Source organism: Manis javanica, chromosome 8, assembly GCF_040802235.1.
Source record: "Manis javanica isolate MJ-LG chromosome 8, MJ_LKY, whole genome shotgun sequence".
Taxonomy (NCBI): Eukaryota; Metazoa; Chordata; class Mammalia; order Pholidota; family Manidae; genus Manis; species Manis javanica.
In genome coordinates, this window is record NC_133163.1 from 66,745,061 (window position 1) to 66,762,765 (window position 17,705).

Below are 17,705 nucleotides of genomic sequence, written 5' to 3' on the forward strand. Positions count from 1 at the left end.
TAACTGTAGAATCAAAATAATTACATATATTGCATTTTCTACATTAGCTGAGTGTTCTTTCCTCTTTATAGATAATTTGTTAACCCTTGCAAGACCTCAACTATCAGAAATTCATCTCCATGTTTCCCAGAAATAGTTACCTAACTACTGGCAGACTGACAATGATCAACCAGTTTATTAATTGTGCTCATGTTGACTTTTCTGTTTACTAGTCTGTTTAACTGATGCCTTGGCTTTTAGTTTACAGGAAATTGGAAATTTTGTGTTGTGATGTAGAGCTGGTTTATATCCAGTATAGACCACAAATACAATCCCAGATTCTGCAAATTGAAAGGAGCTGACTTCCCTTAATTGCGTTTGTGTTTGGTTATGACTTCTTCACTGTTCTATTTTAGGCATTGTAAAATGATGGTTCCATAGACTACTTGGGAAAAATTCTCATTACTTGATATACATACTTCACTATCATTCTTTAAATAGAAAATGTATTTTTTTTAACTTATTTTTTATTAGGATTCTAACTATATTTTTGAAAATAAAAGGTCATTACTTCCAATGATAAACTAATGCTGACATTTTTCTTAAATCAAAATTTAATCACTTTTTTCTGAAAAAAATACCTATATGCAAAGAAAACTCTATAAGCAAAAAAATGTTACATACACACATATCAGAAGTAGTGGACTGCTTTATGAAATAAATTATCCCAAGAAAGAAAATATGTTTTTTAAAACAATTTCAAGAATGCCAGTGACACTGCAAGAACAATTTTGTTAGTGCATTTTTGGAGGTAGTGCAGGTGACCTCAGAATGAAATATGCATGTGCAATCAAAACTGAAGCTCCCTACTGAATGGTGAAGCCTGTTCTTGTTTCTGATCTTGATTAGCAAAGCTTTGGGCCTTGTATTTTATAATCAATCCTGGAGGAGTGCTTCCAACTCCCAAAGTTGCTAGGGTGGCTGGTCTTCCTATACCTTTAACTCTGGTAGTGTCAGATACTAGGAACACACCATCCAGACCATTTAGGCACAAAAACTTCTTAAAAATAGATTTTGTAAATTACAAAAATGGCTTTCATTTCAGCAGTCAGCAGGCCTATTGTAAGACAGTATCAAATGAGAAGTGGTTAGACCATGCACTTCCTCTTTGCCAGTCAGCTGTATTGCTCCTCTGCCATTTGCTGCATTTTTTCATTTGCAAGTGCTTTTTCTTTTCATAATGCAACAGTCCTTGTTTCTCATTTCTGTATTAAAAAAATTGTAGTTTTTGAGGATCACGGGAAGATGGCGGCATGAGTACTTCAGTGGAAATCTCCTCCCAAAATCATATATATTTATGAAAATACAATAAATACAACTATTCCTAAAAGAGACATCAGTGGATGCAGTACAACAGCCAGGGTACATCTACATCTGCGAGAACTCAACATCACACAAAGGGGTTAAAATACAAGCTACAGCAGCGGGACTGAAGGGGATCAGGAGTGGCCCGTGTGCACCAGCAGCGCCAGAGGGGACCAGGAGCGCCTCGTGCGAGCCCGCCGTGGCGGCGACCGAACAGCCTGGGAGCGGCCAGCACACACCGGTGGCAGTGGCACCAGAGGAGCCTGGGAGAGGTCCATGCAGGAGAGGCCTGCGCGCACCTGCAGCAGTGCCAGAGGGAGCAGCCGCGCTTCCAGCAGCTGACCAGAATCCCAGGCCGACGCACAGCCACCCGGGCCAGACCCAAAGGCCGCTGCTGGCACACAGCTGCCCGGCAGGGACACAGCTATTGCAGACAAGCACACCTGGTGTGCCTGCCACTCCCCACAGGGCTCCGCACTGCTCTGATGTAGACCCCACCCACAGCAGCTTAGGGGATTAACCTGGTGGCTGCTCCAGGAGTGCAGCAAACCGTCACAGGCAGCGGAGAAGGGCAAGGCATCCAGAAAGCAGGAAAGGACTTTCCTCTCCCAGCTGACACACCTGCAACCTGCCTACAGCCACTGCTATCACTATGAAAAGGCAAAAAAATTTAGTCCAGTCCAAAATAGTTCAGACAACCAATGAGAGAGGAACTGTGGAGATAGACCAAACCAGTCTCCCTGAAAAAGAATTCAAAATAAAAATCATAAACATGCTGATGGATCTGCAGAGAAATATGCAAGAGCTAAAGGAGCAAGGACAGAGGGAGACTACCGAAATAAAACAATCTCTGGAAGGCCTTCCAAGCAGAATGGATGGGACACAAGAGGCCATTAATGGAATAGAAACCAGAGAACAGGAACGCATAGAAGCTGATGCAGAGAGAGATAAAAGGATCTCCAGGAATGAAACAATATTAAGAGAACTGTGTGACCAATCCAAAAGGAACAATATCCGCATTATAGGGGTACCAGAAGAAGAAGACAGAGAAAAAGGAATAGAAAGTGTCTTTGAAGAAATAATTGCTGAAAACTTCCCCAAGCTGGGGGAGGAAATAGTTGCTCAGACCACAGAAGCACACAGAACTCCCAACAGAAGGGACCCAAAGAGGACAACACCAAGACACATAATAATTAAAATGGCAAAGATCCAGGACAAGGACAGAGTACTAAAGGCAGCCAGAGAGAGACAAAAGGTCACCTACAAAGGAAAACCCATCAGGCTATGATCATACTTCCCAGCAGACACCTTACAGGCCAGAAGAGAATGGCATGATATATTTAATGGAATGAAACAGAAGGGCCTTGAACCAAGGATACTGTATCCAGCATGATTATCATTTAAATATGAAGAAGGAATTAAACAATTCCCAGACAAGCAAAAGTTGAGGAATTTGCCTCCCACAAACCACCTATACAGGGTATCTTAGAGGGACTGCTCTAGATGGGAGCACTCCTAAAAAGAGCACAGAATAAAACACCAAACATATGAAGAATGGAGGAAGAGGAATAAGAAGGGAGAGAAATAATCATCAGACTGTCTTTATAACAGCTCAATAAGCAAGTTAAGTTAAACAGTAAGGTAGTAAAGAAGCTAACCTTGAACCTTTGGTAACCACGAATCTAAAGCCTTCAATGGCAATAAGTACATCTCTTTCAGAAATCACCCTAAATGTAAATGGACAGAATGCACTAAAAGACACAGTAATAGAATGGATAAAAAAAGCAAGACCCATCTATATGCTGCTTACAAGAGACTCACCTCAAACCCAAAGACATGCACAGATTAAAAGTCAAGGGATGGAAAAAGATATTTCATGCAAACAACAGGGAGAAAAAAGCAGGTGTTGCAATACTAGTATCAGACAAAATAGACTTCAAAACAAAGAAAGTAACAAGAGATAAAGAAGCACATTACATAATGATGAAGGGTTCAGTCCAACAAGAGGATTAACCATTATAAACATATATGCATCCAATACAGGAGCACCAACATATGTGAAACAAATACTAACAGAATTAAAGGAAGAAATAGAATGCAATGCATTCATTTTGGGAGACTAACACACCACTCACTCCAAAGGACGGATCCACCAGACAGAAAATAAGTAAGGACATAGAGACACTGAACAACACACTAGAACAGATGGACCTAATAGACATCTATAGAACTCTACATCCCAAAGCAACAGGATATACATTCTTCTCAAGTGCACATGGAACATTCTCCAGAATAGACCACATACTAGGCCACAAAAAGAGCCTCAGTAAATTCCAAAAGATTGAAATCCTACCAACCAACTTTTCAGACCACAAAGGTATAAAACTAGAAATAAATTGTACAAAGAAAGCAAAAAGGCTCACAAACACATGGAGGCTTAACAACATGCTGCTAAATAATCAATGGATCAATGACCAAATTAAAATGGAGATCTGGCAATATATGGAAACAAATGACAACAACAACACAAAGCTCCAACTACTGTGGGACACAGCAAAAGCAGTCTTAAGAGGAAAGTATATAGCAATCCAGGCATATTTAAAGAAGGAAGAACAACCCCAAATGAATACTCTAATGTCACAATTATTGAAATTGGAAAAAGAAGAACAAATGAGGCATAAGGTCAGCAGACAGAGGGACATAATAAAGATCAGAGAAGAAATAAATAAAATTGAGAAGTATAAAACAATAGAAAAAATCAAACCAAGAGCTGGTTCTTTGAGAAAATAAACAAAATAGATAAGGCTCTAGCCAGACTTATTAAAAGAAAAAGAGAGTCAACACACATCAACAGAATCAGTAACGAGAAAGGAAAAATCATGACGGACCCCACAGAAATACAAAGAATTATTAGAGAATACTATGAAAACCTATATGCTAACAAGCTGGAAAACCTAGGAGAAATGGACAACTTCCTAGAAAAATACAATCTTCCAAGACTGACCCAGAAAGAAACAGAAAATCTAAACAGACCAATTACCAGCAACAAAATTGAAGTGGTAATCAAAAAACTACCCAAGAACAAAACCCCTGGGCCAGAAGGATTCACCTCGGAATTTTATCAGACATACAGAGAAGACATAATACCCATTCTCCTTAAAGTGTTCCAAAAAATATAAGAGGAGGGAATACTCCCAAACTCATTCTATGAAGCCAACATCACCCTAATACCAAAACCAGGCAAAGACCCCACCAAAGAAGAAAACTACAGACCAATATCCCTGATGAACATAGAAGCAAAAATACTCAACAAAATATTAGCAAACCGAATTCAAAAATACATTAAAAGGATCATACACCATGGCCAAGTGGGGTTCATCCCAGGGATGCAAGGATGGTACAATATCTGAAAAACCATCAACATCATCCACCACATCAACAAAAAGAAGGACAAAAACCACATGATCATCTCCATAGATGCTGAAAAAGCATTGACAAAATTCAACATCCATTCATGATAAAAACTCTCAGCAAAATGGGTATACAGGGAAATTACCTCAACATAATAAAGGCCATATATGATAAACCCACAGCTAACATCATACTGAACAGTGAGAGGCTGAAAGCTTTTCTTCTGAGATTGGGAACAAGACAGGGATGCCCACTCTCCCCACTGTTATTCAACATAGTACTGGAGGTCCTAGCCACAGCAATTAGACAAAATAAAGAAATACAAGGAATCCAGATTGGTAAAGAAGAAGTCAAACTGTCACTATTTGCAGATGACATGATATTGTACATAAAAAACCCTAAAGATTCCACTTCAAAACTACTACAACTAATAGCAAAATTCAGCAAAGTTGCAGGATACAAAATTAACACACAGAAATCTGTGGCTTTCCTATACACTAACAATGAACTAATAGAGAAATCAGGAAAACAGTTCCATTCACAATGGCATCAGAAAGAATAAAATACCTAGGAATAAACCCAACCAAGGAAGTGAAAGACCTATACCGTGAAAACTACAAGACACTCTTAAGAGAAATTAAAGAGGACACTAACAAATGGAAACTCATCCCATGCTCCTGGCTTGGAAGAATTAATGTTGTCAAAATGGCCATCCTGCCCAAAGCAATATACAGATTCGATCCAATCCCTATCAAATTACCAACAGCATTCTTCAATGAACTGGAACAAATAGTTCAAAAATTCATATGGAACCGTCAAATACCCCGAATAGCCAAAGCAATCCTGAGAAGGAAGAATAAAGTGGGGGGGAATCTCGCTCCCCAACTTCAAGCTCTACTACAAAGCCACAGTAATCAAGACAAGTTCGTACTGGCACAAGAACAGAGCCACAGACCAGTGGAACAGAATAGAGACTCCAAACATTAACTCAAACATATGTGGCCAATTAATATATGATAAAGGAGCCATGGACATACAATGGGGAAATGACAGTCTCTTCAACAGATGGTGCTGGCAAAACTGGACAGCTACATGTGAGAGAATGAAACTGGATCACTGTCTAACCCCATACACAAAAGTAAATTCAAAATGGATCAAAGACCTGAATGTAAGTTATGAAACCATAAAACTCTTAGAAAAAAACATAGGCAAAAATCTCAGGGACATAAACATGAGTGACTTCATGAACATATCTTCCCGGGCAAGGGAAGCAAAAGCAAAAATGAACAAGTGGGACTATATTAAGCTGAAAAGCTTCTGTACAGCAAAGGACACCATCAATAGAACAAAAAGGTATCCTACAATATGGGAGAATATATTCATAAATGACAGACCTGATAAAGGGTTGACATCCAAAATATTAAAAGAGCTCATGCACCTCAACAAACAAAAAGCAAATAATCCAATTAAAAAATGGGCAGAGGAGCTGAATAGACAGTTCTCTAAAGAAGAAATCCAGATGAAAAGATGCTCCACATCGCTAGTCATCAGAGAAATGCAAATTAAAACCACAATGAGGTATCACCTCACACCAGTAAGGATCACCATCATCGAAAAGACAAACAACAACAAATGTTGATGAGGTTGTGGAGAAAGGGGAACCCTCCTACACTGTTGGTGGGAATATAAATTAGTTCAACCATTGTGGAAAGCAGTATGGGGGTTCCTCAAAATGCTCAAAATAGAAATACCATTTGATCCAGGAATTCCACTTCTAGGAATTTACCCTAAGAATGCAGCACTCCAGTTTGAAAGGACAGATGCACCCCTGTGTTTATCAGTGCACTATTTACATTTGCCAAGATATGGAAGCAACCTAAATGTCCATCAGTAGATGAATGGATAAAGAAGATGTGGTACATATACACAATGGAATATTACTCAGCCATAAGAAAAAAAGAAATCCTACCATTTGCAACAGCATGGATGGAGCTAGAGGATATTATGCTCAGTGAAATAGGCCGGGCGGAGAAAGACAAGTACCAAATGATTTCACTCATATGTGGAGTATAAGAACAAAGGGAAACTGAAGGAACAAAACAGCAGCAGAATCACAGAACCCAAGAATGGACTAACAGTTACCAAAGGGATAGGGACTGGGGATGATAGGTGAGAAGGGAGGGATAAGGATGGGGAAAAAGAAAGGGGGCATTATGATTAGCATGTATAGTGTGGGGGTGGGCACGGGGATGGCTGTGCAACACAGAGAAGACAAGTAGTGATTTTACAGCATCTTACTATGATGATGGACAGTGACTGTGAAGGGGTATGTGGGGGGGACTTGGTGAAGGGGGGAGCCTAGTAAACATAATGTTCTTCATGTAACTGTAGATTAATGATACCAAGAAAAAAATTGATAAAGCATCTTCATAAGCATCAAAAAAAATTGTAGTTTTCTACCATATGAAGATGTTTCCTCAGTTGTTTATGTTCTTAACATAGTATTGGAACATCCAGAAGTCACCCTAGAACCTTTCCCTGGGCAGCACATGTCTAAACCTTTCAGAACAGTTTAGAACTATTTTAAATGGTTGGGTTTTAAACCTGCAATGTATTTATTATGTGAGTTGCATAATCATCTTTTCCATTATTTTAAAGTGCTTATTTGTCAGTGGTTTCTTAGATATGACATCTAAGGCACAAATGACAACAGAAATTAGATAAATTAGACTTTATCAAAATTAAAAACTTTTGTTCTTAAAAAAAGTAAAAAGACAACCCACAGAATGGGAGGGAAGACTTTGCAAATCACATACGTATTAAGAGTCTAGTATTCAGAAAATATAAAGAACTCTTACAACTCAATGATGAAAAGACAAATCAATTTTAAAATAGGTGAAGGATTTGAATAGACCTTTCTCCAAAGAAGATACACAAATGGCCAATATACACACAAAAAGATGCTTGACACCCTTAGTCATTAGGAAATGCAAAACCACAATGAAATACCACGGCATATCCACTAGGATGGCTATAATCAAAGGGCAATATCAAGTGTTGTGGAGGATGTGGAGAAATTAGAATCTTTGTATGATGGTGGTAAGAATTTAATTAGTACAGCTCTGGAAACAGTTTAGTCATTTCTCAAAAAGTTGAACATAATTATATGATCCAGCAATTCTAGGTATGAAAAGTTAAAAACATTCACACAAAAACTTGTACACAAATTTGCATAGCAGAATATTGATAATAGCCAAAAAGCAGGAACAATCCAGGTGTACATCCACTGATGAATGTATAAACAAAATTGGTATAACTATACGATGGAATATTATTCAGCCATAAAAAGGAATGAAGTACTGATACATGCTACAATATGGATAAACCTTGAAAACAGTATGCCAAGTAAAAGAAGTCACACATAAAAGATCCCTTATATGATTCCATTTATATGAAATGACTGAAAAGGCAAATCTATACGAAGTAGATTAGTGGTTGCCAGGGGTTAGTGGATTGCTAATGGGCATGGGGTTTACTTTTGGAATGAAGAAAATATTCTGCAATTAGTTGGTGGTATTGGTTCCACAACCTTGTGAATATAATAAAAACCACAGAATAGTATACTTTAAAAGGGTGAATTTTGTATGTGAATTTATTGGTCGAATTATGTTTCCAAAAAGATGTTGAAGTCTTAACTCCTAGAACCAAAGACTGTGACCTTACTTGTAAATAGAATCATTGGAAATGTAAATAGTTAATAAGATCATAATGGAATCTGGGTGGGTCCTTAGTCCAGTCTTACTAGTGTCCTTCTAAGAAGAGAAAGTCATGTGAAAACACAAGAGACACAGACACACAGGGAAGATGGAGACAGAAATCCGAGTCACATTGCCACAGCCAGGGAAGACCTGTGCCTACCAGCAGCTGTGGGGAGCAAGGAAGGAGCCTCACTAGGAGTTCTGGAGGAGGCATGGCCCTGCCAATACCTTGATTTTGGGTTTTAGCCTTCAGATCTGAGAAAGTTTCTGTTGTTTAAAACTGGTCTGTGGTATTTTGTTACATGGCAGCCCAAGAAAACACATTCAGATTTATATGTCGTTTTTTTTTAAAAGTCAGATATAAAGAAGTTAGACCACGCTGTACTTGGCACATAGCAGTTGATCAATACATAGTTCACTTTGATGGAAGAAAAGGGTACCAGGAACAGTACTTGTGTGTAGGTCAGTTTTATGATGGTAGATTAGAAATCTCCATTGCTCAAAAATCAGCAGACTAGTACCTACCTTTTTAGTAATACTATTAGTATTATTTTAATTCCCCAAAAACATACTGTATTGCTTTTCTTTCCTGCCTGTTGGCCATGGTGGTGTGTCTGACTATGATCTTAGGAAAGCCACCCTACTACCTGGGTTTTCACCCTTCTCATCTACAAAATGTTCCTCCTCCTTCATATTTTAATATGAGAATCATATGAGAGTGCATTTGAAAACACGGGGAATCAACTGTAAAGCATTCTTTCAAGATCATGGGTTGTAGTAATGACTCCATAGCATCTTACTATGCTGATAGTGACTGCAATGGGGCAGGGGGTGAGGGCTTGACAATATGGGTGAATGTTAAAACCACAAGATTGTTCATGTGAAACCTTCATAAGATTGTATATCAATGGTATTTTAATTTTAAAAAGTATCATGGATTGTAGCTATCTATCTAAATTAAGTCTTATTCAAAAGTCTCCATTAAAATGGCCTTAAGGCAGTTTTTACCAAACATGCCTGACTATAAGAATCATCTGATGATAGTTATAAAATTCAGATCACTGGGGCTCACTGTAAAACTACTAAATTAGAATCTTCAGAGAAGGGACCTGAGACTTATTTTTAACGAGGGCCCATGTGACTCATGATCTCACAAGTGGGAAGTTGTTCCCTGTCAATACCTGCTTACATGCAGCATGTCTGGAAACATCAGGAAAGCTTGCTGATAGTACCTGCCCTACACCCAACATGCGCACAAAAAAACCCAGAAGGTAATTAAGTGCCAAAAACAAAAAACCAGCAATGGGAATATATCAAAGTATAAAATAAATGTCCATGAATCTATTCTGATAAAATGATTAAATAAATAAATGGTGTAAAAAAGACAAATCTCCCATGTAGAAGAATTCCAAATCATTTATGCAGATATTCCACCCTTAAGTGTGTGTTGCAGGGCATAGAGATTTCCTTTCAAATGAAGGGGGAGGAAAAGAGACTCAATTTTTGGAGAAACCTTAAAACACTACCTCAGCCAGGTGATCAAATATCCACAAAAATAAATCACATTGATGGACTGTGCCCTTGATATGATGTGATGAGAAGGGTCCTCTTCTCTGTGGTCCTCTCCACAAAAGCCCTAACTCCAGTCTAATCATGAGAAAAACATCAGACAAACCCAAAATGAAGAGTATCCTGTAAACAGCTGGCCAGTACTCTCTGAAACTATCAAGGTCATCAAAGTGTGAGGGAAGGGGAGGGGATAAAGGGGCACAGAAACTCTCAGTCATAGTATAAGTCAGTTACGGGGATAGTGGTGCAGTAGGGAGAATAGAACCAATGATTCTGTAACATCTTCCTATGTTGACAGTAACTGCACTTGGCGGGATGGTGGAGAGATGATTTAATAATGTGGGTCACTATTGAACCACTGTGTTGTGTATTTGAAACCAATAGAAGACTGTATTTCAGTAATACTTAAATTTTAAAATTAAAGATATAAATCAATGTTCTGATAAATTTGGAAAATGTTACTTTCCAAGTTTCCATTTTGGAAGTTCATTACAAACATGAGCATATTAAAATCCTAAAAAGACTTTTAAGAAAACAGTTTCATTTTGTTTAATCCAGACTTCCCCAAAACTATCTGACCACAAGAGTTGTTTTTACAGAAAACATCTTAACTTGTATCTAATTCAGAATGCACCTTGGAAATGCTAAAATGCGAGACACGTTAACAGTTATCTCCTGGTAGCCTAATGATTATTTTTCCTTACATAGTCCTATTGCTTTCAAATAATCTGTGATAAGCATGTCAATTTTGTAATCAGAAAAAAAAAGTGTGAAAAACTGTCACAACCAAGAAGAGCCTAAGGAGATGAGATGACTGTGTAACTGGTATCCTGGACAGATGGGATCCTGGAACAGAAAAAAGGACAGTAGGTAAAAACTAAGGAAACCTGAATAAAGTATGAACTTTGATTAATTATATATTATAGTTATTTGTTCACTCACTAGTTGTGACAAATGTATCATGCTAATGTAAGACATTAATGGTAGGCAAAACGGCATGGGGGGATGGCAACTCTGTACTAGCTTCACAGCTTTTCTGTAAACCTAAACTATTCTAAATTTAAAAGTTTACTTAAAAAGGAAAAGAAACTCTGATTCAGAATGTATGGGGTAAGGTCTAATAATCTGCATTTTAACCAGCACCTGTTTCTCATCTTGCTTTTTGCTTCTGCTGGGTGGTCACAAGTCCATCCTTTGAGAAGCACCATCCTAACTAAGGTCAGCTCCCAGTCTGGCCTTCAGCCTAAGCAAAACTAGCATGAGGCCACATTACCTGGGCCTACAGTAAGTCTGCTGATTAACACTATAACAGGTATTTGCCAAGTAGGCCAGTTCAGCCTCTGTTCACCTGTGTTTCTGGGATTAGAAGAACAGGTAATTCTGTCTCTGGTCACCAGCAGGAAAAGGTGTGGTGGAAAACAAAGTAGGTGCTGGCTTCTATTTTGAGAGTAACGCCCATCTTAATGAGTATCACAACACCTTAGTCACTTCCCTTTTGTTTATGCTGCTTCCTTTCCATGTCCCACATCCTTGGGCTCCATCCCGGGTAAAAGAAACCAGGTGCCAAGCACTACCCCACCAAGGGGCCGGCAAGGACGGCCACAGCAAGTCGTGTACCCTGGGCCCTTGTTACCGACAGTCATTTCTCCAATCCCAGCCCTCAACTCGTCACATTCCTAAGGCTTTCTGTCCTCCCTCACACCGATAACACCAGTGCCTGTCCTAGGTGAGAAGACTATAGCACTGACTTGGATTACAGCAGAGTTTAGATACATGATCATAAAGATCTAGGTAAACAGACTGATGAGCCCTACTAATTTATATGACTTTATTAAAAATTCAGTATCCAAAGGAGAAAACTGGCAAGAAAAACAGGGCAGATCTCAGTCCTAGAAAGACAAAGGACACTAGGAGCTGAGTTCTTTTTAAGTCCCTGAAAATATTTAACCATGAATGTCAGGTGATATGATTTTTCATCACGTGGTCATTACCACTGGGTCTGTGTGTGTGTGTGTGTGTGTGTGTGTGTGTGTGTGTGTGTGTGTGTGTGTGTCTGTGCGTGTGTCCACGTGGTACCTTTCTTTTCTTGCCAGAAGAACGATGTTTTTCTTCCTACCATACTCTCTAAAGACAGGGAAGTAATACACCCTTCTCTTTGGTGTTTGCACTGCTCAGTGTATTTCCACATATCCTGGAGCTGCGGTGCTGCTCAGCCCACCTCTACACAGAGGTCTCTTCATCTTCGCACAATCTGTGCTGTCTTAACTACTACTGCTGTTCCTCACTAAGTTTCCCTCCCCTTGATTCAATCTGTTCTGTTCAGAGTCTAGAAATAGAGACCTATTTTCACAACTGATTCATGATGACCTTGAGTGAGATTATGGCTAATTAGGAATTATCTGTGGAAAGCATTCCCTTGACCTCAAGAGACAGCCCTAACAGAAGCACAAGCACCACTCTGTGCCATGCGCTGTGAGAACCACAGTGAGAGAGCGCTGAGCTCTAGCACCAGTGGATCAGCATTCCAATCCCAGATCTCCCACTGACTGACTTTGTTAGCTTGGGCAAGTTGTCCTCTTGAGCCACAGTTGCTTCTCTGCAAATAGTTGAGCAAAGAGTGACTGACTATTCCAGTTTGCCTAGGATTCTCAGCTTTAGCACTGAAAGTGCTGTGTCCTGGGAAACTTCTCAGTACCAGGTAAACCAGGGTGGTTAGTTCACTCTTGGACAAGCTACCTGAAATCCTTTCTGGTTCTAGTACTTCTGGGTCTGAGACTCAGGTGCTTCTCAAGGCATGTTGTCTATGCCCTTTTTTGCGTGTGGACTGAGTCACAGACAGGGAGGGTGGTGTCTGTATGCCAAGAATTGGGCAGGCTTCCTGCCTCCCGACCTGTGATTCATAGGGGATGCTGCAGAGCATCATTCCTCACCTCTCTAGGGAGAAACGGTCAGCTGAGAATGGTACACTCAGGCAAGAGACATCCTTGGGTTTCCCAGTGGGAAAGAAATTCGAAAACAATTGACTAATAAGAGGGATTTGTAGCAAATGTTGAGGCTGCCAGCATTCTTGCTAGTGAGCCAATGACCTTTTAAGCTGGTATGACTGACTAGCTTCTTGGCCATCATCCCAGTGAAGGTTCCTTTCCCAGTTTAGTATTCAAATCTCTCTTGGCAGTAAGGCTTTTAGCACCCTCAGGTGTAGACTTATTCCAGCATGAGATCACATGAAATCAACTTTGAAATAAAAAAAAAAAACAGCAAGTGACCCCCCCCCACCACTAACTGCTGGTATTGACAACTGAATCTGTTGTCCTTGTGACTGTCAAGAAAAGGACCACTGGACAACTTGAATCAGGAGGGAAGACAGCTGAACTCAAGGTTTTGAGTGGGTTTAACACACTGCAAGGGACTGTAGAGGCTGCCAGCTGGCACTAAGCTGTCTCTAAATAGAAATGCAGCTTGCTGCAGATTTATATTTAATTCAGAAGCAAACTTTGTAATCACATTGTACATTTTCTGTGTGCCTGACTACATTTCAGCTTTTTGCTTAAGATCAGCTTCTATTTCTATCTCACCTGATAGAATAAGTGTGACCCAATTTCCTTCTCAGTCATTCCTTCTTGAACCACTGGCTCCAAAACAGACCCAGTTATTGAGAGGTGATGGAATGTTTGTGGAGAAAATAAAAAAAGCTAGATTAACACAGCTATTTAAGGAACAAAATAACAAATCAAGGAACTTCTGTAACTCAGCAAATGAAGATAGCAGTTATGTAAAGTCTCTTACCTACCCTTAACCAATCAACAATACAGTAAAAATCAAGTTAAACTGGTTCAAATATACAGTAAAATCAAGTTAAACTGGTTTAAGAAGTATGTGCTAAATAATATTTCCCTCTACCAAACTTACTCCTCCCCCCTATCCATGAGCTCTGCTTTAGTAGGGTTTAAGGCTATTTACTAACAAAGGAGACTTTTAGCCACGAGTTCAGGAGTTAATTATGTGGAAACTAATTATGATTCAACTGAAAATTCCTGTTTACACATAATCAAGATAGTAGTGAAGGGAAAGACCGGCTCAATAAGGAGGCTCTGGGCATGCGACTCTAAATTCCTTCAGTTGAAGGGTATTATGTTACCTAATGGACTGTGAAGAATTGACAAGATATTTGCTGGTTGACCTAGTACACCCTGGTGGGTGGTCAGAGCTCTCATAATCGGCAAGATTGGGGCACCTGCCCTGTTCCCGGGCCTTGGAGTTTGTTACAGCCTCATCTGTGGGGTGGGAAGATGGGCCAGGGAGGGCTTTTGACGTCTTTAAATCCCACCTGGGAAGGAATTTCTGACCAAAGGCCAGATGATACCAAAGTCTGATCCAGCCCCGAGGGTGTTGCCAGAATACCCGGACTGACGCGCAGCCTCGTGGTGCGCAGCCTCGTGGTGCCGGGGCCAGCACCGCCCACTCCAGAGATGCCCCTGGGGCGCCCACCACGCACCAGGGACACTCAGCACAAACTCTTCCCCACATCTTTTTCCTGTAAGAAGAGGAGTTCGTGGATGTGGTAAGTTCATGGGAAAGGCTTGCCTTGTTTTCCATGGTGACGTTCTGTGTTTAAAACTGATTTCTGAGACTTGGTCATGGGGGGATCTGTCCACTGCCTCATCGTGGTCCTCTGAAAATAGCTTGTGTTTCCTTAAGTCATTCACACTGAGGTTAATTGGCACCCACTGCTTTGTTCCCCTCCAAATCGAATAGAATTCTAAGGCACCATCTGTAAAGAGGAGAAAAGGCTAGGGTCATGGTCGCATTAAGTTCCCCCCAGAATAATATCACCCTGCTTTCTGGGCATAACGGAGCCTAATGTGGACACGGAATGCAGGCTGGGGGCAGGGTGCAGGTTTGTCCTGACTCTGCCTGGTGTGCCCTGGGCCCAAATACTCTGCCACAGCATGTACCCAGCTTCAAGCGCAAAAGCTTAGTGGTTCAGGCTCTGGTCCCAAAGAATACAAAACACAACATGACGGATCTACATTTTGCCTCCCAAATGGGGACACATTCTTCAGTGTGTTTCCACATCTTCCAGGAAAAATCAGGCATGTTGTGCCTTTTCTGCAGGTCAGCTATACAACCTGTTTGGTCTGCAGGATGTGCTGGGAATCCTGTTCCTCTGGCAGACTAAACAGTCTCCAACTGCCTTTGGAAGTTGCAGCAACTGGACAGTACAAAGGTGAGTTTTAGCAATTAAGAATAAATAATCGGATGGGCAGGGGGGGATAAGGGGGGGGAGAAGAAGGGGGGGTATTAAGATTAGCATGCATGGGGGGTAGGGAGAAAGGGGAGGGAGGGCTCTACAACACAGAGAGGACAAGTAGTGATTCTACATTTTGCTATGCTGATGGACAGTGACCGTAAGGTGGTTTTTAGGGTGGACCTGATATAGGGGAGAGCATAGTAAACATAGTATTCTTCATGTAAGTGTAGATTAAAGATTTAAAAAAAAATAAGAAGAAAGAAAGAAAAGGGGGATTACTCCTTGATAGGATAAAACAATTGCTAAATCAAAGATTAATGCATGCTTTAAATATCCTTAATGTTGATCACTTAAAGGGTGTCAGATGATCAGCTATGGAGGTACTCTTTTCTGATAATATTCCTTTCTCTTAATAAAAATTAAAATTAAAAATTAAAAAAAAAAAAGCAGTCCCTGTGTGCTGACCTCCAATGAGTTCTACACAGTGGTATAGAGGGCATGTCAAAGTGTGGGCAAAGGGTCTGTTTGTTTCCATGCAGAAGATCAAGGCTTAGCTTGGCTACCCAGAAAATGAACTAAGATACGATATGAGAAGGAACTTCCGGCATCAGCACTCTCTGGAGGACTCGTGCCGGGGGATGATCATCAAAAACCCTCCACAGGGATCTGGGCGATGCTGCAGTTGTGGCTGCGTTCACCCACCATTTCCTGGACTTGCCATTGGAATGAGGAGGGAGATGTCCAGGCTGGCATGTGCATACAGTGAGACAACAAATTTGACCAGATCTGTACTGTTGGAACTCAGTTAGGAGTTGGGAGGGTGGCAAGTTGTAGCACTCCAAAATCTTACGACTATAGACTATCTACGGTTAAAAGAACGTATGGGATGTGAACAGATCCCAGAAATGGGTTGCTTTAATTTGTCTGATTTCTCTCAGACTGTTCAAGTACAGTTGGACAATATCCATCATATCATAGACTAATTTTCACAAATGCCTAGGGTGCCTAAATGGTTTTCTTGGCTTCACTGGAGATGGCTGGTAATTATAGATTTGCTTTGTTTATGTCACCGTATTCCTATTATGTTAATATGTGTGCGCAAGTTAATTAGTAGTTTAAAACCTATACATACTTAAGGTACTCTACAAGAAGATATGTCAAAGAAATAATCAATCCTCCCATGTTTTCTTCCATATGCTACCTCTATAGCTTTTCTTCGTCCTTCGTAATTACAACCCTTAAATAGAATGCGTGCCTCATATCGAATTTACCGAGTATCATAATTCCTCCAGGTGGTAAAGATACCTCGAGACAAGTGCTGGGCATAGAAGCCACAGGGCATAAATCTGCAAAGAAGTAAAAAGCTAACCTTTTCAAACAATATGGCTTCTCTCTCACTTACCAACTTTACATTTCCCTGTATGGCCCTGGAAGATGACTGGTTAGCCAGAGACGGGTAAGATTCCTCAAGGGAGGAACAACCTAAGACAGGCACAGTCGCAGGGGGGCCATCAGGTGAGAAATTGGGGAACAACAGTGGTGAAGCTTAGAACCTCACCACCCCCCCTGTGTTGAGAGAAAGCTTCTGCATCCATGGATGTTTTATTGCCCCTTGTCTAGCTCAGATTAGCACATAGTCTACAGGCACACACCTGATCATCTACAATTGCTCTCTTACAACACTAAACTATGTTTTCTACCTTTATCTTGCATCTACTTACCACTTCAGCAGTTTATTAAAAATAAAAATAATAATAATAATAAAGGGAGAAATGTGGGATCTACATATAAATCAAGTATAAAAATCAAACGAATATTTATATTCGTTTATAGTTCATAATGCGTGATCAGAACCAAAAGTTTCTGTGATGAATGCCCTTGTACTGTTCACCATGTAAGAACTTACTCACTATGTAAGAATTCATTCACTATGTAAGAACTTGTTCGTTATGCTTCAGAAGATTGGAGACCGATGAGAACTAGGCTTGAGATGGATTAATGATTGTGCATTGAGCATTGACCCCCCTATACAGAATTTTATTGTTGTTAACAACCATTTGATCAATAAATATGAGAGATGCTCTCTCAAAAAAAAAAAATAATCGATTAGGGGATTCTATGGATTGACCATTATGTCCTTTCCATTTTTAGGAACAAGCATAAATAAGACTTTTTAAAGGACTTTATTGTTCTTCTTTAATGTTATGACTAAGAAAACATTCTCCTTTCCAAGTATGTCAACCTTTTCAAGGAATTGGGCTCCTCATATGTATTTCTTGGAATAGCCCTATATGGGGATGAGAAGAGACTGGGTCCTCCTCCAGCAGTTCCTTCCGGTCCTAAGATGCAGACTGAATTTTCATTATAAAGGC

General features: G+C 40.1%; 1 long non-coding RNA gene across 1 annotated transcript; it reads left to right on the forward strand.

The window, feature by feature from the left end:
• Positions 1-14,153: 14,153 nt before the first annotated feature.
• On the forward strand, positions 14,154-17,432 carry LOC108387810 (uncharacterized). The gene is made up of 3 exons (XR_012120573.1): positions 14,154-14,643; positions 15,198-15,309; positions 15,873-17,432. It is a non-coding gene; the product is annotated as an uncharacterized lncRNA (long non-coding RNA).
• The last annotated feature ends 273 nt before the right edge of the window (positions 17,433-17,705 follow it).